This window comes from Papio anubis, chromosome X (assembly GCF_008728515.1).
Source record: "Papio anubis isolate 15944 chromosome X, Panubis1.0, whole genome shotgun sequence".
NCBI classification, from domain to species: domain Eukaryota; kingdom Metazoa; phylum Chordata; class Mammalia; order Primates; family Cercopithecidae; genus Papio; species Papio anubis.
In genome coordinates, this window is record NC_044996.1 from 89,060,456 (window position 1) to 89,085,833 (window position 25,378).

Consider the following 25,378-nt stretch of genomic DNA (forward strand, 5'->3'; position numbering starts at 1 on the left):
CTTCACAAAGGAGAATATCATGCTGTATACACAGCATAGATAATCATAAAGGATATTATGCTAAGGGAAATAAGACAGTTACAGAAAGATAAACACTGCACGATTGTCCTAGTATATCTGAAATATTAAAAATTAAAGAAGCAGAGAATAGAATGGTGATTCTGAGGGGCTAGTGGCATGAAAAATTAGAGGTTGTTGTTTACCAGGTCTAAAATTTTTGTTATGCAGGATAAATAATTCCTAGAGATTTGCTGCACAACCCAGTACCAGTAGTTACTAGTATTGTATTGTACGATTAAAAATTTGTTGAATGGAAATTCTTATGTTAAGTGGACTTACCACAATAAAAATATATGGTACAAATATTGAACTCTGTGTAATAAATTTGTTCTGTGTAGATTTATGGGTTAGAAATTTCAAAATATTTTAATGTGTATTGAAATTATGAGTATTTTGTTGATAATTGAAACCAATTTTTCTATTCTTAGAGAAGTCAATTACAAATGTGGTAAAGGAAATGCGAAAATGAGCCTGGTGGTGTTGGGCTAAATTATGGATGTTAGTATGAACAAACATGTAGTTTATGTTCTCTATCTATCTATCTATCTATCTATCTATCTATCTATCTATCATCTGTAGATATTATGCACATGCTTCTATGTGTTTTTGTGTGTATGTGTGTAAAATTATCTATATTTTTACTTCTATATGTATATATTATTATATATAATCTTCTGTGTTTGCATTCTTGCTCCCTGAGAGGAGTAAGTAGAAGCGTTGACACCTCAATTGCAATAAGCACATCTAGCACAAAGATCTTGGCTGCTTCCATTTAGTGTTATCTATTAAATGGAACCAGAGCTCCTTGGAGAAATGGCTAACTCTATGTTTAGTACAGAGAAAATACAAAATGAACCAGACATATATTTTTGTGCCATTAATTAAGGAAATTTCAAAGACTGATAAGTACACACAAACCACACAGAAGACAGTTTGAATAGAATTTCCCTCACCAAATCAGGGACATATCTGTGTATTCATACTTAGATAAATGAATAAATAAGTACTGGAAACATCAAAGGTCATTTTTACAATATAATTGCAAGTAAATGTAGAAGAAAATGTTGACTGATATGAAAAAAAAATCACAAGTTGGCCACCACCATAAAGATATTTATTTCTGATGAAATCATCAAAAAATACTAGAATTATTGGGTGAAAGTATGGTGAGACTTGAGATACTTACATATTCTCACATTATATCTCCCTAAAAGTATTTACTAATTACAAAGGAAAACACAGTAACTTGGCAGTGGACAAATTTAGCAGATATCACCTTAGCCAAATGATCAAATTTAATATCAAGATTTAATGGTACAAGTAGATATTCTTCACTTCCTGTTACGACATGCCGAGAAAAACATAGTAACAATTGTGTGTTAATCCTTCCTAAGCTATACAATCTCAAGTGAATTAATAGGAAACAAACCAGCAAAAATCACAAACTGAAGAACACTCTACAAAATACTGGCCTTTACATTTTAAGTATTAAAGTAATAAAAAACAAATGTGCAACAACCAATCCACATCAAGAGAGACTAAAGAGACATTACAACTAAATGTGGTATGTGATAATATATCGGATCCTGGACCAGAAAAAAGTAACATATTTATTTGGTTTTAAATGACATTAGTGGGATAGATGGTAAAATTAAAATGAGAATTTTAGATTATCAGGGTAGTAGTACTTCTTCTTAAATTGCCAGAGTAAATATTTTAGATTTTCTGGGTCATGTGATCACTGCTGAAACCACTGAACTCTGTCCTTGTAAAACAAAAACAGCCGTAGACAAGAGATAAACTAACAGGCTTGACATTGTTCCAATACAATCTTCTTTGCAAAAACAGGCAGTTGTCCCATGGGATTTAGTTTACTAACACCTAAATTAGATAACAGTACTACATTAATGTTAGTGTACTCATTTTTAAAATTCTTATCCCAAGAGTGTGCATATCTTGGTTTTAAGATTATATATTAATGTTAAGAATATATGCACATATATATGTGAGTGTATTTCTGAAATATACATATATACATAACAAAACAGATGTACTCTGTATGTTTTAAAGTGTAACGTATTAATAGAAAATTTTAGGTATAGTGACTAAGTCGAACAAACAAGAGGATGATTGCCATTAATAAGATAGTTTACTACCTACAGTTCCTACAAGGAAGGGGCACACCATGCCATGGGAGGTCAGATAAAGAAGCAGTAGGATCTGCCAGAAGGTAGAGGAAGAGGAGAGAATTGTGGTCAAGAACCTCTGCTGTTGTTTCTATGGGAAGAAATTGGTGAGCTTATTTAAGCTGGTTTACAAGTGTCTAGTTTTAATAATTTCAAGAGTACCTTGCACTGGTTGAAGTGGCCCAGAGATAAAAGACCAAAAAAGGAAGTGGCTAACTGTGTATCCTCTGTATTGATTGACTTGTATTTGAAAAGCACACTGTCAGATTAGTTATTTTCTTTCTCCAGGAAATGGCTAACCTTGGGATGAGCAGTCCCTCCAGGGTCAGCAAGGCCCCAGATCTCAATACGTCAGAGAAGAGAAAATTAAAAAAATATATATGCTTAATACAAGTAGCCCTATGTTGCTTTGGCATAATATTATGGAACATTTGAAATGACAATAGGGGAGAAATTTAGTAAAAAGAGCGTACGTTTCTCTGAACAACGCAGAAAACATTTTATTATGAGAGTAAAAAATGAGAAACTCAAGACAAAGTATAAAGAGCCTTAGGCTGACTCATAGATAAGATTACTGTTTATATGGCATTAGCCAAGAAAATTGATCTAAATTTTTTGAAACCAAAGGAGGATTCAAGATGACTGACAAGAAATATTTTATGCCTACCTCTTTCACTTGGATGAAACAGAGTAGTGTGTAGACAGTAACACTTCCTAGAGAAAACGCTGGAATTCAACATAGAAGTGACAGGGGGCACTAAAAAAAGGAAAGGAGGAGGAGAGGCAGCCTCCCTGGCCAGGATTGGCCAAGAGCCAGTGCTGACTCCCCAGTGCAGGGGAGGGATGAGTAAGAGACTGCCAGTGTCCCATGATCCCACCATAGAAGTGTGCAATCCTGGCCTCTTGAGAAATGCTTACCCTTCTCAACCCTGGAAACTAACAGAGAAAGTTGCCAGGAAACGGTGGGGACAGAACTGCTCCAGGGAGGGAGCTCTTGCTGAGTCCCACACCCTTTCTGAGATCTAAGTTGATAGAAAGGTGCCATTTTCAAAACTAGCCTCCAGCAAACTGTATACTTTTCTGAGACCCAGAGGCACCAGGACTAGACGTTCCAGAAACTCAGGCTGCCACTGCTGGGACTGGGCAGTGAGCTAGGACTACCCGTTTATCTGGGGCTAGGAAGTGCTTGAGGCCTGGGTGGTAGCAGCCAATGCCATAAAATGAGTATTGCACTACCAGGACGTAAAATGAAGTCATGAAGAGGGCATGAGTTGCCAATGGGACTTGATCATGAGCTGAGTGTGGGCTCCTGCAGTCTGGGCAGGAAATTGAGTCTCACTGGGACTCAGCTGTGAAGGGGAGAACATGCATTCTCCACACCATGGCCCAGGCTGTGACTATCAATGGTAGCCCATCATCTCTGGGCATTATCCCCAACACAGAGGCTACCACTCTCACCCAGTGACTCTCTCTAGGGCATGAGAAATACCCTTACCCCCTGCCCACCATGGCTGGTGACTACTCTCAAAATTGGGGGCCCAAGCACAAGACTGTCCAGCTGAGTTTGTGCCCCATTCCAAGACAGATCACATAATCTAGAGACCTGAGTATTGCACAAGCCAAACCACCACCTTGGGCACATGAGCATTCCTCCAAAGGTCCTGATTGGGCCTAAACTTCGGGCTGCTACCACTTCACCTGGAAACTATCTGTTAAGAACCACCTGCAGGCCTGGAGACTTGCCCACCCAGCACATTGCAGCCAGTGCCAACATCAATGCACACCATGTGAGACCCAGAGAACCATCCTGCCATTGCTACTCCCATTCCCCATGCAACACCAGTTGCCCATAGGACTGAGAACTCACCCAACAATCTCGTCCACCACTGCCACTACAGGAATCCTAGTAAGCCATCTGGAGCTCCAAAAACCGACCCACTGGTAACTGCCAGCACAGGTGCCAGTGTGCACCACCCCGGGGCACAAGATGGGCATGCTAAGCCCACCACTGTTTACACTGGGGCCTGAAGACTGGCCCAACTGGCATTGTGCCCAGCCCAGCACAATACCATCACAGCCTCCACAAATAAACATGCCCTAACCCACTGAGGAAATCACAGATACCACTAATGCTGTTTACGGCCAAATAGATCATAAAGAGACTGCACTACTGTATGCCCCCAAGAGCAAAGTCAAAGTAGCCAATCCAGCCAAAACCATAGATGCATCTTCAAAAAGTTCTCCTCATCAAAAGTAAATTTAAAAAAAAATAGAAAGGAGTGACTGTTACACCAGATGTACAGATGTCAATGGAAGGTCACAGAAAACGTGAAAAAGCAAGAAAACATGGCATATTTAATAAACACAATAATGCCCCAGCGATAGATTTTGATTAAAGAAATTTTTGAACCCCAAAGTCAAGAAGTCAAAATATTAATTTTGAAGAAGTTCAGTGAGAGTCAAGAGAATTCTGAAAAGAAAAGAAGAAATCAGAAAAACAATTTAGTATATGAAAGAGAAATTTATAAAGAGATAGGTATTTTTTAAAACCCTAATAAAAATTCTGAAACTGAATAACTCATGGAAGAAAAGATAAAATACATTTAAAAGCTTCAAGAGGCCAGGCACGGTGGCTCATGCCTGCAATCCCAGCACTTTGGGAGGCCGAGGCTGGCAGATCACCTGAGGTTGGCAGTTCGAGACCAGCCTGACCAACATGGAGAAACCCCATCTCTACTAAAAATACAAAATTAGTCGGGTGTGGTGGTGCACACCTCTAATCCCAGCTACTCGGAAGGCTGAGGCAGGAGAATTCTTTGAACCCGGGAGGCGGAGGTTGCAGTGAGCCGAGATCACACCATTGCACTCCAGCTTGGGCAACAGGAGTGAAACTCTGTCTCAATAAATAAATAAAAATAAAAGCTTCAAGAATAGACTAGATCAAGTAGAAAGAAGAATCATAGAACTTGAAGACAGGTATTATAAAATATTCCACTCAGGCAAAATTTTTAAAAAGAATTAAAATGAATGGTCAAACCCTTGGTGACATTTAGGAAAACAGAAAGTGACCAAGTTTATAAACTATTGGTATCCCTGAAGGCAAAAATCAAAGAAAAGATTAGAAAATCTACTAACAAAACAATTGATGAAAACTTTTCACGTCTAGCAAGAGATTAGAAATTCAGATACAGGAGTCTTAATGATCCTTAGGTGGATACAATGCAAAATTGTACACAGCACATTATAATCAGACTGTCTAAAGTCATAGTTCAAGAGGAAATTCTAGTCCTCTCTAGAGCAAGAGAATGACTCGTTGAAGAAAATATAGAGATGTACGGACATCAATGGAAGGACACAGAAAACATGAAAAAGCAAGAGAAAAGCGTCTAGCCCCCTATAAAGAAAATTTCAAAAAAAATAGAAAAATAAGCAGCAAATTTCTAAGCAGAAACCTCATAGACCAAGAGAGAATAGGATAATATATCCAAAGTGTTGAAATAAAAAATAATCTCTCACTAAAAAATATGACACTCAAGAAAATTATCCTTCACAGATGAAGGATAAAGTCATTCCCACACAAACAAATGTTGAGGGAATGAAGTACCACTAGACGAGCCCTAGAAAAAAATGCTCGAGGGAGTCCTAAGCCTGGACGTGAAAGGACAATATTTACCATTAAAAAAACACAGGAAAGTATAAAACTCATTGGCAAAACTGTCATACAAACGAGAAAAGATCCAAATCATACCACTGCCAAACTTCACCAATTCACAATGACAAACTATAAGAGAAAAATGAAACAAATAATAGATGCGACAACCAGAAAGCAATGAATAATATAACAGAAATAAAGACTAACATATCAATAATAACCTTGAATGTAAACGGTTTAAATTATTTTCTTAAAAGATATAGATTGGATAAATGGATAAAAACAAACAAAATCTAACTACATGTTGGTTACAAGAAACTTTCCTTACCAGTAAAGACACATTTAGGATGAAAGTAATGAAATGGAAAAAGATTCCACATAAAAGAAAACCAAAAGCAAGCAGTAGTGGCTATATTCATATCAGATAAAACAGACTTTAAGTCAAGAACAATAAGAAACAGATGGTCATTATATAATAATAAAGAAATCGATCCATCAAGAGTATATAAAAATTCTAAATATACATGTACCCAACACTGTAGCACCCAGATTTATAAAGCAATTATTACTAGACCCAAGGAGAGAGATGGACTAAGTTATAATAATAGTGGTGGACTTTGACACCCCATTCTCAGCATTAGACGGATCATCTAGACAGAAAATCAACAAAGAAACATTAGATTTAAAGGGAATGTTAGACCAAGTAGACCTGAAAGACATTTACACAGCATTCTATCCATCAACTGCAGAGCATACTTTTTTTTTTTTTTTTTTTTTAAATGGAGTTTTCGCTCTTGTCCCCCAGGCTGGAGTGCAATGGCATGATCTTGGCTCACTGCAGTCTCTGCCTTCTAGGTTCAAGTGATTCTTTTGCCTCAGCCTCCCACGTACCTGAGATTAAAAGCACCCGCTACCATACACGGCTATTTTTTTTATTTTTAGTAGAGACAGAGTTTCACCATGTTGGCTAGGCTGGTTTCAAACTCCTGACCTCAGGCGATCCACCTGCCTTGGCCTCAAAAAGCACTGGGGTTACAGGCACGAGTGACCACCCCTGGCCCATACATTCTTTTTATCAGCACACAGAACATTCTTTATGATAGACCATATGTGAGGCCACCAAAAGAGTATGAACAAATGTTTTTTTTAAAAATTGAAATCATATCAAGTGTATTTTAAGATTATCATGAAATAAAACTAGAAATCAATATCAAGAGAAACCCTGGTGACTATACAAATACATGAAAATTAAACCAGATGCTCCTAAATGACTGTTGGGTAGATAAAAACATTAAGATGGAGATAAGGAAGTTTAAGATGGCTGACTAGAGATGACAGATGCAAGTTCTCCCTAGAAAGAATAACCTTAATTATGAATAGAAATTATGAATAGATAATCATACTTCTAATGGAATATCAAGGAGAGAATACTAGAATTCAAAACATTATTTATGAAAAAAACAAAACAAAACAAAACTCTAAGCCACCGGGGGGGAAAAAAAAAAAAGTTTGAGGCCAATGCAGCTGACACTAGTTAGGAGTCCAGAGGAACTCAGTGTTCAGGGAAAGGGTAAGTTGAAGTATTTTGACAGTCCTCATTCTTGCTGTGAACTGCCAAGATCCTTACAGTGGGAAATCTCCTCTTTCCTCCCAAATCCTGAAAATAGCATGGACTGCAATTTGGAGACCCTTGAGGTCAGAGCACTGGACTCTGGATTCACACTGGGTTATTTACCCTTTCCCCAGACCCAAGCAAGCGCTATGCTGTGCTACTGTGAAGATGCATCCGTAAGGGAACTGTACCCTCTTCTGGGAACCACAGTCCTTGTGTATCCAAAACCCAGGACTTCCTGCTCACATTCTCCAGTCCTGCTCAAAGGACTGCAGTGGCAGGGTGCTCGCTGGACCCAAAGAAGCTGCAGGGTCCCCAATAACCTAACCTTCAGGGAATGTTACTCCTAGGAGAAATAAGAGTGCCGTACACCAAAAAGGCAACCCCTGAAAGGAAAACAAAATACATGCTTTCCAGAGCCCAAAAGCTTCCTGACTGGGGCTGTGAAAAGTGACTTCATTTTTAGCAGTGGCACAAAATTTGTGCTTGGCTCTCCAAGCAAACAGTGGAATCCCCTTTCACCAGATGAGCAGCCTTAGTGTCATAACCAGGCCTAGAGGAGACCCTTCTTCCCCAGGCACACTGTTGAAACCACAAGCACTGCTGCTGTTCCAGGAAGCTGGGGCAGATGTACTGTATGGCATCCTATCTGGGGCCGTGAGGGGCAACTGTGACCCCAATGGCAGTGTTGCCTCTAGGCCCAGGCTTGTGTGAACAGTGGGTTCCCACCTCTCTCTGTGCAGAGATGCAGTGCTGCTGCTACAGAGAGCAGGAGAACCCAAGAGCTGTGTTTGGAGCCATGGAGGCAGACTTCACACTACAGCCACTTCCAGCCACTAGAAGGGTTTAGTATGGAGCTGCTGGGCTGATTTCTCCTGTGTTCGTGGGCTACATTGCAGCTTAAAAGCAAACTGTAGTTTCTAATCTATATGAATATCCCAAATTCTAAGACGAGTGTGAGGGGAAGGCTGATCCCTTTCCTTCCTGCCATGACTATGGCACTGGCACCTCTCCTACCTCCCCATACAGACACCTCAGTGATTGCTCATTGCTCAAGCATTTATGAGCTCAAGCTGAAGACTCCCTTGTCAACCCTGTCAAAGCTGTTGCTTGTGCCTGTCATTGGAAAGACTGAATGCAGGCTTTCTCGTTCTGGCATCACTCAGCTTTGACAATCCTCTCCATGACAGCGGATGAAACCCAGGCTCTTGTTTGCTCCAGGGCCCAACTGACCAACTGGGACATGGGTGCACTTCTCAGAGCCTACAAAGGTCAAGCGTAAAGCATACCACCTCCACTGAAGTTGGCGTTTACCTGCAAGTGCCACCTGCTGGCCTGAAGGTCAACTTCCACATCCCGTTACCACATCTGCTAACACCTGTGCACAGCACTTAGGAACAAGACGAGCTTCTTGCAGCCTCTGCTACCATGATTGTTCATGTAATCCAAGCTACCCAAGAGGGCATGAGCCTGCTCACCATCCTGGTACACCACTATTGCAACTGGCATTTGAGAAAACTCCACACTAAAACTATTTATAACCATGAAGAACATAGTGTCTTTGCCACTGAATGCACCCAGAAACAAAGCCAAACAGACTTGTTCAGCATACATCCTCAAAAGAAAACAACAACAACAACCACAACAACGACAAAAAAACAGGTCCTAAAAATAAGAAGCAACTGTTTATTCAGATGTGGAGGGTAGATTTTCAAGATAGTTGACTGGGAACATTGAATGCCAGTTTTCCCCAGTAAGAAGACTACAGCTGCTGGAAAATGGATATGATCTGTATGAAAAACTGATGGAAGAGAGCCAGGACCTGTTGAAGTGCACATGGGCAGAAGCTGGAATACAGAAAAATAGAGCAGCAAGAGTTTGGCAGGGAATGACCCTTGAGGAACTTGGAGCCCCATGAAAAGAACAGGTGGGAGTGCTTCTCTAATCTCATCATCTTTTCAACAATATGCTGAATGCCAAACTTTTGGGAAGCCCCTCTGCCCTTGTGACCAAGGGGAATTCTGTCTTGGGTGACTTGGGAAATTCCCAGGGACACAAAACTGGATGGCCAGTTGGCACAAGTGTGCTTGCTCTTCCTTCAGGCCTTAAATGAGATGAAGGCCACCACACTGGTTGTGCACCCATGGTAGGCCACTTCCCTTCCTGGGATATCTCTGCTCCTGATTCACCACACCACCAGAATTCCCACAAACATACCCTACAAACTTCTCTGACTGGCCAGTTCCCAGGAAACTGTGGGACCCCTGACAATCTAACCTGTGGAGTGAGCAGCCCCTGAGAGAGGGGGAACAGGACCCATCCTAGTCCACTTTGGGACAAAGGAAGTACGGGCATGGTGTCAATTACTGAAGGGGCAGCAGCAGCTGCCAGGAACCGTCACAGAGAGAAGGTCATCTTCCAATTCCCTGTCTACTGTTGTGGATGCAGCACAGGTTCTCCGCACTAGGGGCCAGCATGTATGCACCAGGAGAAAGCACTTTTCATACTTTTAATAGCAGCTTCATTCTTGTTGGAAGAGAGCCTCTGCTGCTTGGACTTGCAAGAGGGTGGGGCCCAACTCCCCCTCACTACACAGAGCTACAGCTTCCTAGCAACAGAGGCCAGACAAGCTGCAGAGTTGTCTGCTCAGGACTGGGGAAAGAGGCTCTGCCCTGAGCCCATTTTGGTGGCAGCTGCCACAGAAGCATGTCCTTCAGTCCACAGCCACACTGAAGCCAAGAATCAAAGGACAAAGTTTATATAAACTGAAGGTCATGAGCCCTGTGACCGGGGTGTGATAGGAAAGCAGATAGCATTCCTTCTTTCCATGGATGAGAAGTTGGTGCACATCCCTTCCCCTAAGACTTCTATACACCCCAACATGATCTCCCCTCACCACCACACTATCAGGACAGAAGCATCCAGTCATCATCAGCCTACCTGAGGGTGAGTTAGCTTTTACTTTTAAGTGCCACCTAGCGGACTAGAGCCTAAACTGCACCAGCAAATAAAAGCTTGCTGTCGTGCTAGTGCACGAGGCTTCCGAGACCTCTGCACTCTCAGCCCTGCAAGAGATAATGTGTTGGCTCATATGTCCGATCTATCACAATAAGAAATGGCATCTAAGAAAATCATCATACAGAAGCTATACATAACCAAGGAACACACAAAGGGCGTTGGCCCCCTGAAAGCACTCAGAATAAAGCCAAACTATTATACACAACATACGCCAGTCATACTCTCAACGGAAAAAATAATTTAAAAAAATTACCATCTAATTAATGGCAAATTCAAAAACAAGAAGTGTCAGTTCCCTCAGAAGAGAAGAAATTGGAAGAATGCTGGCAATACAAAAGGACCGTGTATTGACAAGTTCAAAAGGTCACATCAGTTGTCTAATAATGAATCCTAACCAATTGAAAAGTCTGAAATGACAGATAAAGTATTTAAAAAATAGACTGAAAGAAAACTCAACAAGATACAATAAAAAATTTGAATCCAACACAAGGAAATCAGAAAAAAAAACACAAGGTGTGAAAGACATAATAGTTATATTTTTAAAAATAAAATGGAAATCCTAGAATTAAACATCTCACTACAGAAATTTCAAAATATATTCAGAATACATTTGGAAACTTTAATAATGGACTACACACAGCAGAAAAAAATAATTTCAGACTTTGAAGAATGCCCTTTTGAATTAACTCAGTCAGATAAAAAAGTAAAGAAAACATGTTTAAAAAAATGAACAAAATCTTCAAGTTTCAAATATGAAACTCTGTAAAACGACCAAACCTATGACTTATTGGCATTACTGAGAATGAAGGAGAAAAAGTAAGTAACTTGGAAAACACAGCTGAGGGAATAATTTAGGAAATTTTCTCTAATCTTGTTAAACAGGTTGACATCCAGACAGAAGAAATTGAGAGAACACCTGCAAGATACAATTCCAAGATGACTATCACCCAAGGCATGTAGTCATCAGACTTTACAAGGTCAATGTGGAAGAAAAAATCTTAAAGCAGCTAGAGAAAAGGGGCCAAATTACCTATAAAGGGAATTCCATCAGACAAATAGTAGACTTCTCAGAGAAACCTTATGAGTAAGAAGAGATAGGGAGCCCAATTTTAGCCTTCTTAAAGGAATAAAAAATGCCAGCCAAAAATTTTAAAACTTGACAAACTAAGCTTCATAAATGAAGGAGAAATAAGGTCTATCCTAGACAAGCAAATGATAAGAAAATTATTCACCACCATACTGGGATTACAAAAATGCTCCAAGGAGTTCTGAACACGGAAAGAACATTACTTGCTACCAGACAATAACACATAAGTACAAATCCACAGATCTCATAAAGCAATTACACAACTGAGAATACAAAGTGAACACTACTATGACAAGAACAGAACCTCGAATGTCAATATTAGCCTTAAATGTAAATGAACTTAATGCTCTACATAAAGGACATAGATTGACAAATATAATTTTAAAAAGAACACCAGCCATCTGCTTCCTTCAAGGGACCCATCTCTCGTGTAACGACACCTACAGGCTCAAAGGAAAGAGATGGAGTAAAATTTACCTGCAAATGAAAAAATACCTAGGAATACATCTAACCAAGGTGGTGAAAAATCTCTACAAGGAGAACTAAGAAGACACTGTTGAAAGACACCAGAGACAGGACAAACAAATGGAAAAACCTTAAATGCACATGGATCAGAAGAAGCAATATTGCTAAAATGTCCATTTTGCTCAATGCAATCTACAGAGTCGTTGCTATTATTATCAAGTTACCAAGGTCAGTTTTTACAGAATTAGAGAAGAACTATTCTAAAATTTATATAGAATAAACAATGAGCATGATTACAAAAGGTGGGGTTATGCAACAAAACAAAACAAAACAAAACAAAGCCAGAGGCATCACACTGCCCAACTTCACACCGTACTACAAGGCTACAGTAACCAAAGTAGCATGACACTGGTACAAAAACAGACACACGCACAAATGGAACAGAATAGAGAACCCAAAAATGAAGCTGCAAATGTACAACCAACTGATCTTTGAAAAAGTAAAAAAAAAATTAACAATGGGGAAAAGACACACTATTCCATGACTGATGCTGGGAAAACTGGCTAACCATATGCAGAAGAAAGAAAGTAGATGCCCACCTCTCACCATATACAGAAATTAACTCAAGACGGATTAACGGCCTAAATGTAAGATATCAGACTATAAGTATAAAAAAATAAAACTAGGAAACAGTGCTCTGGGCAGTGGTCTAGGCCAAGGATTTATGATTATGTTCTAAAAAGCCAAGGTAACTAAAGCAAAAATTGGCAATTTGGACCTAATTAAACTAAAGAACATATTCAGAGCAAAACAAAGTATCACTAGATTTTTTAAAATAAGCTGCAGAATACAAGAAAATATTAAAAGACTATGGATCCCAGAAAGGACTAATATCTAGAATCTATAAGGAAATTTAAACAAACCAGTAAGAAAATAACAAATGATCTCATAAAATGTGGGCAGCGGACATGAGCAGACACTTTTCAAAAAAGACATAAAATCAGTCAACGGACATGAAGAAAGGCTCAACATCACTAATCATCAGAGAAATGAAAATCAAAACCGTATTGAGACATCTTTTCAAACCAGTGAAATTGGCTATTACTGAAAAGTGAAAAAATAACAGATGTTGGTGAGTCTATGAAGAAAAGGAAATGCTCATACACTGTTGGTGAGAATTTGAATTAGTTCAGTCACTGTGGAAAGCAGTTTTCATATTTCTCCAAGGGCTAAAAATGGAACAACCTTTCAACCCAGCAATCCCACTACAGCATATATACTCAAAGGAAAATAAATCATTCTACCAAAAAGACACATGCACTCATATGTTTATTGTCATACTACTCATATGGTGTTGACATAGTGAAGACATGAAATCAACTTATGTGTTCATTAATGGCAGACTGGATAAAGAAAATGTGGTGTATATACACTGTGGAATACTATACAGCCATAGAAAAAATAAAATCATGTTCTTTGCAGGAACATGCCTGCAGCTGGAGGCCATTATCCTAAGTGACTTAATGCAGAAACAAAAAACTAAACACCACATATTCCCACTTATAAAAAGCATGTAAACATTGGGTACACATGGGCATAAAGATGGGAACAACAGACACTGGGGACTCAAATGGGGGAAAGGAGAGAAGTGAGCAAGGGTTTAAAAACTACCTAGTGGGTATTATGGTCACTATTTCAGTGATGGGAGCAATAAAAACCCAAATCTCAGTATCATACAATATACCCAGGTAGCAAACCTGCACATGACCCCCTGAATTTATTTAAAAATATAGAAAGGTAGAAAGATCACAAATAAACATAGCACTATAAATCAAGCGACTAAAACAAAACAAGAACAAACCCAAATCATAGTTAACAGAGGAAAAGAAATAACAAAGATCAAAGCACAACTGAATGAAATAGAGATCAGAAAACAATACAAAAGGTTAATAAAATGAAAAGTCGAATCTTCAAAGAGATAAACCAAATGTGCCAACCACTAGGTAGATGAACCGAAATAGAAGATCCACATAAACCAAATCAGAAATTAAAAAAGGAGACATTACAAATGATACCACAGAAATACAAAAGATCCTCAAAGGCTACTGTGAACAACTATGTACTCATAAACTAGTGTTGTAGTCTCGTTAATTCACCAAGATGTAACAGTCTCTTCATTGTCTGAGATACTACCTGGAGTTCTTTGTCTCACATCCAAGGTGACTAAGAAGTAGGGACACAAGGGTGAGGTTGGAATGAAAGTTTAATAAGTGAAAGAAGAAAGATCTCTGCAGCAGAGAGGGGAGTCCAAATGGGTTGGCCACTATGAGGCTGGGGTCTGGGGATTTTATGGACTGGAAAGGGGAAAGAATGTGCTTAGTCTGTGGGCTGTCTTGGAGAAAGCATGATTCAACTTGGCCCAGGACCTTAACCCGGGACCAATCAGGAGTTGATGATTCATAAGGGCTACTCAGCTTGGCTTGGGACCTATCTGGAGCTGAAGTGAAAGTTTGGCCTGGGACCAATCAGGGGCTGAAGTGATAATTCATAGAGGCTGGGATCACAGTCCAAAAGGAAAATGAAAGTGCCCACTTGAACCCACCGAAGCACTCCATGTGCATGCCCACAAAAGGAGAAGAAACTTTTTCCTTGGAGACCATTGATTATACAAAGGACAAAAGCATTTCTATGTTGGGCCTTGTTCTCTTATATGTGTGAGGCAGAGGTTTGTGCAAGTTTTTGTCTGAAGGGGCTGGAGTTTCTCCTATCTGTGCAGCTATGAGTATGTCTCCAGGCACAACCCCCTGTGCTAGTTCCCTTAGCAGTGCCAGCAGCTGAACAGTTTATCCCCCCTTAGCAGGAAATTTCTCCCACTCGGGGGCCTGTGTAGATCTAACTATCTTCTCACTTCATCTAGCAAGTATTTCCTCTATTTTAGGGGCTATCAATTTCATCACCACTATTATCAACATAAAACCTCCTACCATATCTCAATATCAACCCCCCCTGTTTATTTGATCAGTCCTAATCACAGCGGTCCTACTACTCCTCTCTCTACTAGTCTTAGCTGCTAGCATCACCATACTACTAACAGACCGTAATCTCAATGCCACTTTCTTTGATCCAGTCGGAGGAGGGGATCCCACCTTATATCAACACCTATTCTGATTTTTTGGTCACCTCGAAGTTTATATCCCCATTCTACCTGGGTTTGGAATAATCTCTCATATTGTAACATATTATTTCAGAAAAAAAGAACCATTTGGATACATAGGTATAGTTTGAGCTGTAATATCAATTGGGTTCTTGGGCTTTATTGTATGAGCTCATCACATGTTTACAGTGGGCATAGACATAGGTACACGAGCCTGCTTCACTTCTGCCACTATAATTATTGCAATTCCTACCAGTGTTAAGGTCTTTAGCTGACTTGCCACACTTCACGGAAGCAATATCAAGTGATCCCCTGCAATACTTTGAGCCTTAGGCTTTATTTTTCTCTTCACCGGGGGAGGCCTAACCGGTATTGTACTGGCAAACTGATCATTAGATATTGTATTACACGACACATACTATGTTGTGGCCCACTTTCACTACGTCCTATCAATAGGAGCTGTATTCGCTATCATAGGGGGTTTTATTCATTGATTTCCCTTATTTTCAGGCTATATACTAGACCAAGCCTATGCCAAAGCCCATTTCACCATTATATTTGTAGGCATAAATTTAACCTTCTTTCCACAACACTTTCTCGGCTTGACCGGAATACCCTGACGCTATTCTGACTACCCTGATGCCTACACCACATGAAATATTCTATCATCCATAGGCTCCTTCATCTCCCTAGTAGCAGTAATATTAATAATTTATATAACCTGAGAAGCTTTTGCCTCAAAACGTAAAGTTTTACTAATCAAACAGCCTACTACTAACCTAGAGTGGTTGTATGGCTGCCCTCCGCCCTACCACACATTTGAAGAACCAACCTATATTAAACCTAGACGAAAAAGGAAGGAATCGAACCTCCTAAAACTGGTTTCAAGCCAACCCTATAACCCCTATAACTTTTTCAATAAGATATTAGAAAAATTATTTCATAACTTTGTCAAAGTTAAGTCATAGGTTAAACCCTATATATCTTATATGGCTCACCCAGTTCAACTAGGTCTACAAGATGCCACATCCCCTATTATAGAGGAACTAATCATTTTTCATGACCACGCTCTTATATTTATATCCTTGATCAGCTTTCTAGTCTTATATGTACTCTCCCTAACACTCACGACAAAACTAACCAATACCAATATTACATATGCCCAAGAAATAGAAACCATTTGAACCATCTTACCCGATATCATTTTAGTCTTAATCACCCTCCCATCTCTGCGCATACTATACCTAGCAGATGAAATCAACAACCCCTCTTTTACTATTAAATCAATTGGACACCAATGATACTGAACCCACGAATACACAGATTATGAGGGATTGATCTTTAACTCTTACATACATCCACCATTATTCTTAAATCCAGGAGACCTTCGACTTCTCGAAGTTGACAACTGAGTAGTTCTTCCAGTTGAAGTCCCCGTCCATATAATAATTACATCCCAGGACATCTTGCACTCATGAACTGTTCCCACACTAGGCCTAAAAACAGATGCAGTCCCCGGACGCTTAAACCAAACTACATTCACCGCTATACGACCAGGCGTCTACTACGGACAATGTTCAGAAATTTGCGGCGCCAACCACAGCTTTATACCCATCGTCGTAGAACTAATCCCACTAAAAATTTTTGAAATAGGACCCGTATTTACCCTATAGACACACCTCCTCCCACCTTACATTTCTAACACACCCCGTATCCCATGAATCTTTACAAAATATCCTTACAGACCCACTGTACAGCTGCCCCAGCGTTAACCTTTAAGTTAAAGACTGACAGAAGCAATCCTCTCTACAGTGAAATGCCCCAACTAAATACAGCCACAGGATCCACCATCGTCATGACCATGCTTCTCACACTATACCTTATCATACAATTAAAACTATTAAGCACAAATTACTACCTATCTCCCTCAAAAAAACTCTAATACACAAAACCACAATAACCCCTGACAATGAAAATGAACGAAAATCTATTTACCTCATTCACAGCCCCAACAATCCTAAACCTGCCTGCTGCAGTACCCATCATTCTATTTCCTGCATTACTATTTCCAACCTCTAATCAGCTTATTAACAAACGATTAATTATTATTCAACAAAACCTAACTCAACTTGTCCTAAAACAAATAATAACAATTCACAACATCAAAGGACAAACCTGATCCCTCATACTAATATCCCTAATTACCTTTATTACTATAACCAACCTTCTTGGACTTCTACCTCACTCATTTACACCTACCACCCAACTATCCATAAATCTAGCCATAGCAATCCCCCCATGAGCAGGTGCAGTAATTATAGGACTTCGCTTTAAAACTAATAGCTCTTTAGCTCACTTTCTGTCACAAGGCACACCCACACCTCTTATCCCCATACTAATAATCATCGAAACCATTAGCTTGTTTATTCAACCAGTAGCGTTAGCTGTACACTTAACCACTAACATCACAGCAGGCCATCTACTTATGCACCTAATCGGAAGTGCCATACTAGCATTATCAACCATTAGCTTCCCTGTCACCTCAATAATCTTTGTACTCCTAATACTACTATCCTCGAAATCGCAGTCGCCGTGATTCAAGCCTATGTTTTCACACTCTTAGTCAGCCTTTATCTACATGACAATACTCAATGACCCACCAATCTCATGCCTACCACATAGTTAAACCCAGCCCCTGACCACTAACAGGAGCTCTCTCAGCTCTCCTAATAACATCTGGCTTAATTATATGATTTCACTTTTATTCCACTACCCTATTAACACTGGGCCTACTAACCAACATACTGACCTTATACCAATGATGACGTGATATTGTCTGAGAAAGTACCTATCAAGGTCATCATACAACATCTGTCCAAAAAAGCCTTCGTTATGGAATAGTGCTATTTATCATCTCAGAAATTCTCTTCTTCACCGGTTTCTTCTGAGCATTCTACCATTCAAGCCTTGCCCCTACCCCACAATTAGGGAGACACTGACCACCAATAGGCATTACTCCCCTAAATCCTCTAGAAGTACCTCTTTTAAATACCTCTGTATTACTCGCATCAGGAGTCACAATCACCTGAGCCCACCATAGCCTAATAGAAAGTAATCGAAAACAAACAATCCAAGCTCTACTCATTATAGTCCTACTAGGCATTTACTTCACCCTCCTACAAACCTCAGAGTACTTCGAGACACTCTTTACTGTTTTCTGATGGTGTCTATGGTTCAACATTATTTGTTGCTACAGGCTTCCACGGACTTCACGTCATCATTGGATCTACATTCCTTATTATCTGTCTTATTCGCCAACTATTATATTATTTTACATCGAATCACCATTTTGGCTTTGAAGCCACCACTTAATACTGACACTTTGTAGATATCATCTGGCTGTTCCTCTATATTTCTATCTACTGATGAGGATCCTATTCTTTTAGTATAATCAGTACAGTTGACTTTCAATCAACTAGCTTCGATAGTATTCGAAAGAGAATAATTAACCTAGTATTAGTCTTAACAATCAATGCTTTTCTAACCTTACTACTAACAACTATCACATTCTGACTACCTCAACTCAGTTCTTATATAGAAAAAGCTGGTCCTTACGAATGCGATTTTGACCCACTAAACCCTGCTCGTATTCCTTTCTCCATAAAATTTTTCCTAGTTGCCATCACCTTTCTATTATTTGACTTAGAAATTGCCCTACTACTGCCCCTACCATGAGCTCTCCAAACAACCAACCTTCCCATAATAACTAAATCATCCATCATATTAATTATTATTCTAATTCTTATTCTAGCCTATGAATGAACTAAGAAAGGACTAGACTGAACTGAATTGGTAAGTAGTTTAAACAAAACAAATGATTTCGACTCATTAGATTATGATAATCATACTCACCAAATGCCCTCCATCTACATAAACATTGCATTAGCATTTATCGTTTCACTCCTAGGCATACTAACCTACCACTCACACCTAATATCCTCCTTACTGTGCCTAGAAGGAATAATACTATCACTCTTTATTATAAGTACTCTCACGGCTTCAAACATGCACTCCTCCCTAGCTAATATCATACCAATCACCCTATTAGTATTTGCTGCTTGCGAAGCAGCAGTAGGCCTTGCCTCACTAATCTCAATCTCTAACACATATGGCCTAGATTACATCCACAACCTAAACTTACTCCAATGTTAAAAATAGTTATTCCTACAATTATACTACTACCAACAACATGATTTTCCAAAAACAGTATAATCTGTGTTAATCTGACCATACATAATCTAATTATTAGCTTTATTCCCCTACTATTCTTCAACCAAATCAATAATAACCTCCTCAACCATTCAACCTACTTATCTTCCGACCCACTAACAATGCCCCTCCTAACACTAACAGCCTGACTCTTACCTCTCATATTTATAGCAAGTCAGTACCATTTACACAACGAACCCCTCTCATGAAAAAATCTCTCTCTCTACAATGGTCTCCCTACAAATCTCTCTAATTCTAACATTTATAGCTACAGAGCTAATTATATTCTGTATTTTATTTGAAACCACCCTCATCCCTACCCTAATTATCATCACCCGATCATCACCTAATTATCATCATCAGCCAGGCCGAACGCCTCAATGCAAGCGCATACTTTCTATTCTACACACTAGCCAGCTTTCTTCCCCTGCTTATTATACTAATCTATACCTACAATAACCTAGGCTCACTAAACACAATATTACTAACACTTATGGCTCAAAAACTAGCAACTACCTGATCCCACAATCTTACTCGACTAGGATGCATAATGGCCTTTATAGTGAAATACCCCTGTATGGCCTACACTTATGACTTCCTAAAGCCCATGTTGAAGCCCCCATTGCCAGATCAATAGTTCTTGCCACAGTACTCCTAAAACTAGGCGGCTATGGCATAATACAACTGACCTCTATTCTTAACCCTTTAACAGAATATATAGCCTATCCATTCCTCATGTTATCCTTATGAGGCATAATTATAACAAGCTCAACCTGCCTACGACAAACAGACCTAAAAATCACTCATTGCATACTGCTCCGCAAGCCACATAGCCCTGGTAATTATAGTCTCCCTCATTCAAACCCCCGAAGCTTCACTGGCGCAATTATCCTTATAATCGCCCATGGACTCACTTCATCCATACTATTTTGCCTAGCAAACTCTAACTATGAACGAACTCATAGCCACATCATAATACTCTCCCGAGGACTCCAAGCCCTACTTCCATTAATAGCCTTCTGATGGTTTCCAGCAAATCTTACCAATCTTGCCTTACCCCCTACTATCAACCTGGTAGGAGAGCTCCTTGTAATAATAACTTCATTTTCTTGATCATATATTACCATTGTACTTACAGGACTCAATATACTAATTACAGCCCTTTACTCACTCCACATATTTACTACAACACAACGAGGAACGCTCACACACCATATTATTAACATGAAATCCTCCTTTACACGAGAAAATACATTAATATTTATACACCTCTCTCCTATTCTCCTTCTATCCCTTAACCCTAATATTATTCTAGGTTTCACATCTTGTAAATATAGTTTAACTAAAACATTAGATTGTGAGTCTAACCATAGAAGCCTACTACTTCTTATTTACCGAGAAAGCTAGCAAGGACTGCTAATCCATGCTTCCGTATATAACAAAATGGTTTTCTCAACTTTTAAAGGATAACAGTTATCCATTGGTCTTAGGAACCAAAAACATTGGTGCAACTCCAAATAAAAGTAATAACCATGCACACCTCCATTACCATAATAACCCTAACCTCTCTAATCCTCCCAATCACTATTACCTTTATCAACTCTAACAAAAAACACTTGTACCCAAACTATGTAAAAACAATTACTATGTATGCTTTCACTACTAGCCTCCTTCCCACAACCCTATATATTTTCCTAGACCAAGAAAAAATTATTTGAAACTGACATTGAACAACAATCCAAACATTAGAACTAACACTAAGCTTCAAACTAGACTATTTTTCCATAATATTTATTCCAATTGTACTATTCATTACTTGATCTATTATAGAGTTCTCATTATGGTATATAAGCTCAGACCCAAATATTAATCAATTTTTTAAGTATCTACTTATCTTTCTTACCACTATATTAATTCTAGTCACTGCCAACAACCTCTTCCAACTTTTTATCGGATGGGAAGGCGTGGGAATTATATCCTTTCTATTAATTAGTTGATGACATGCTCGAACAGACGCCAACACAGCAGCCATCCAAACAATCCTATACAACCGCATTGGCGACATTGGCTTTATCCTAACCCTAACACGATTTCTCCTGCATTATAACTCATGGGACTTTCAACAGATATTTATCCTAGACTCCAACTCAAATCTTCTCCCACTGATTGGCCTTCTCTTAGCAGCAACGGGAAAATCAGCTCAACTTGGTCTCCTCCCTTGACTACCCTCCGCCATAGAAGGCCCAACCCCAGTTTCAGCTTTACTACATTCCAGCACCATAGTCTTTGCTGAAGTGTTCCTACTCATCCGTTTCCACCCTCTAATGGAAAACAACACATTAATTCAAAGTTTTACACTATGCCTAGGAGCCATTACCACCCTATTCACAACAGCCTGTGCCCTAACACAAAACGATATCAAAAAAATCGTAGCCTTCTCTACCTCAAGTCAACTAGGCCTAATAGTAGTCACTATCGGCATCAACCAACCATACTTAACATTCCTACACATCTGCACTCATGCCTTCTTCAAAGCCATACTATTTATTTGCTCTAGGTCTATCATCCACAACCTAAACAATGAACAAGGCATTCAAAAAATAGGAGAATTATTTAAAACAATACCCCTTACGTCAACTTCCCTAACCATCTGTAACCTAGCACTCACAGGCATGCCCTTTCTCACAGGCTTCTACTACTCGAACTATTCTTCTCACCCTAGCAGGACAACCTTGCTTCCCAACCTCAATCAACATTAACGAAAATAACCCCACCCTATTAAACCCAATCAAACGCCTCACAATCGGCAGCCTACTCGCAGGATTTCTCATCACCAATAGCATCTCTCCCACCTCACCTCCCCAACTAACAATACCATACCACCTAAAACTCTCGACCCTATGTGTAACCACCCTAGGCTTTCTAGTAGCCTTGGATCTTACTCTTATAACCAATAAGCTTAAAATACACACTCCATCATACATATTTAAATTCTCTAATATACTAGGATATTTTCCCACTACAATTCATCGCATAGCCCCCTAACAAAACCTGCTTATAAACCAAAACCTAGCTTACCTTTTACTAGACTCAATCTGACTAGAAAAATCTATACCTAAAACAATCGCATGCACCCACATTATTACCTCCATCATCACAACTACTCAAATGGGTATAATCAAACTGTATTTTCTCTCTTTCCTTATCCTCTCACCCTAACCTTATTTTTAATAACGTAACCTATTACCTCGAGTAATCTCAATCACAATAGACACACCAACAAACAACGTTCAACCAGTAACTACCACCAACCAACGCCCATAGTCATACAAAGCACCCGCACCAATAGAATCTCCTCGAATTAACCCCAGCCCCTCTCCTTCAAAAATCACTCAACTCCCTATACTGTTAAAATTAACCACTACCACTAATCCATCAAAATCTAAAACTCATAAAACCAACCCCACCTCTATCACTAATCCTACTAGAAGACTCCCCAGAACCTCAAACCCTGAACCCCATGCCTCAGGATACTCTTCAATAGCCATTGCCGTGGTATAACCAAAAACAACCATTATACCTGCCAAATAAATTAAAAATATTATTAAACCTATATAAGCTCCCCGATAATTTAAAATAATTACACAACCAACCACATCACTAACAATCTATGCTAAACCCCCATAAATAGGAGAAGGCTTGGAAGAAAATCCCACAAACCCCATAACCAATAATACACTTAATAAAAATAAAATATATGTCATTGTTTCCACATGGACTCTAACCATGACTAATGATATGAAAAACCATCATTGTATTTCAACTACAAAAACATCAATGACCCCAACACGCAAATCTAACCCGCTCATAAAAATAATCAACGACTCCCTCATTGATTTACCCGCCCCATCCAATATTTCCATGTGATGAAACTTTGGCTCACTCCTTGCAACCTGTCTAACTCTACAAATCATTACAGGCTTATTCCTAGCAATACACTACTCACCAGATATTTCCTCCGCCTTCTCCTCAGTCGCACACATCACTGGAGATGTAAACTACGGCTGAACCATTCGCTATCTCCACGCTAATGGTGCCTCTATGTTCTTTATCTGCCTCTTTGTACACATTGGCCAACGCCTATGTTACAGCTCATTCTTTCTTCTAGAAACCTGAAATATCGCCATTATACTTCTGCTTATAACTATAGCAACAGCCTTCATAGGCTACATATTCCCATGAGACCAAATATCATTCTGGGGCATCACAGTAATCACAAATCTACTATCAGCCATCCCATATATCGGAACTAATCTCGTCCAATGAATCTGAGGCAGATATTCCATTGACAATCCCACTCTCACACGATTCTTCATCCTCCACTTCATCCTACCCTTTATTATTACAGCCCTCGCAACTCTACATCTACTATTTCTACAAGAAACAGGATCAAACAACCCCTGCGGAATTTCCTCTCACTCCGACAAAATTACCTTTCACTCCTATTATACAATTAAAGATATCTCAGGCTTAGCCCTTCTCCTCCTTACCTTAATAACATTAGTATTATTTTCACCCCACCTTTTAAGCGACCCGGACAACTACACTCCAGCTAATCCCCTAAACACTCCCCCCCACATTAAACCAGAAAGATATTTCCTATTCACATATGCAATCCTACGATCTATGCCTAATAAATTGGGAGGAGTATTAGCACTCCTCCTGTCAATCCTTATCTTAACACTCATACCCACACTCCACAAATCTAAACAACAAAGTATAGCATTCCGCCCACTTAGTCAATACCTATTCTGATTCCTAATCATAATTCTGTTAACCCTCACTTGAATTGGAGGCCAACCAGTAAACCAAACCTTCATAATTATCAGACAGGTGGCATCCATAATATACTTTACTACTATTCTAACCTGAATACCACTTGCCTCCTTAACCGAAAACAGTCTACTCAAATGAACCTGCCCTTGTAGTATACATTAATACACCGGTCTTGTAAACTGGAAACAGAAACTTCTCCCCAGGGCAACTCAGAAAGAAAGTACTCAACTTCACCACCAACATCCAAAACTGGCATTCTAATTCAAACTACTTTCTGTATTCTATGGGGTGCAAGCTTTAAGTGCAACTTAAGTACTAATTTATTTTATCAGATCCTTATGTAATCTGTGCATTACTGCTAGCCAACATGAATGTTATATAGTACTATAAATGCTTAACTGTACATAGCACATATTTTTACATACCTACTACATATTCTCAAGAACATGCTTACAAGCAAGAACCCCAATGAACCAACCAACTGTAGAACATAACATCAACATCCAAAGACCAAGCACATCCCCCAGAATATCAACTAATTTAACTTTTTATTCATCATACATAGCACATTAAATGGTTCATTGGACATAGCACATTTCAGTCAAACAAATTCCTATCACCACGAATACCCCCCTCAGTTAGGTGTCCCTTATTCACCATCCTCCGTGAAATCAATATCCCGCACAAGAGTGCTACTCTCCTAATTCCCGGCCCATAACTCGTGGGCGTAGCTATAATGAACTGTATCCAGCATCTGGTTCTTACCTCAGGACCATGAAAGTCAAGATCGCCCACACGTTCCCCTTAAATAAGACAACCGGTACCAGCCATTTCAAAAACATGCCAAAATGTAAAGACCATCGAGGCTAGGAAGAAACTGCATCAACTAACGAGCAAAATAACCAGTTAATATCATAATGGCAGGATCAAGTTCATACAGAACAATATTAACCTTAAATGTAAATGGACTAAATGCTCCAATTAAAAGACACAGAATGGCAAACTGGATAAAGAGTCAAGACTCATCAGTCTGCTGTAT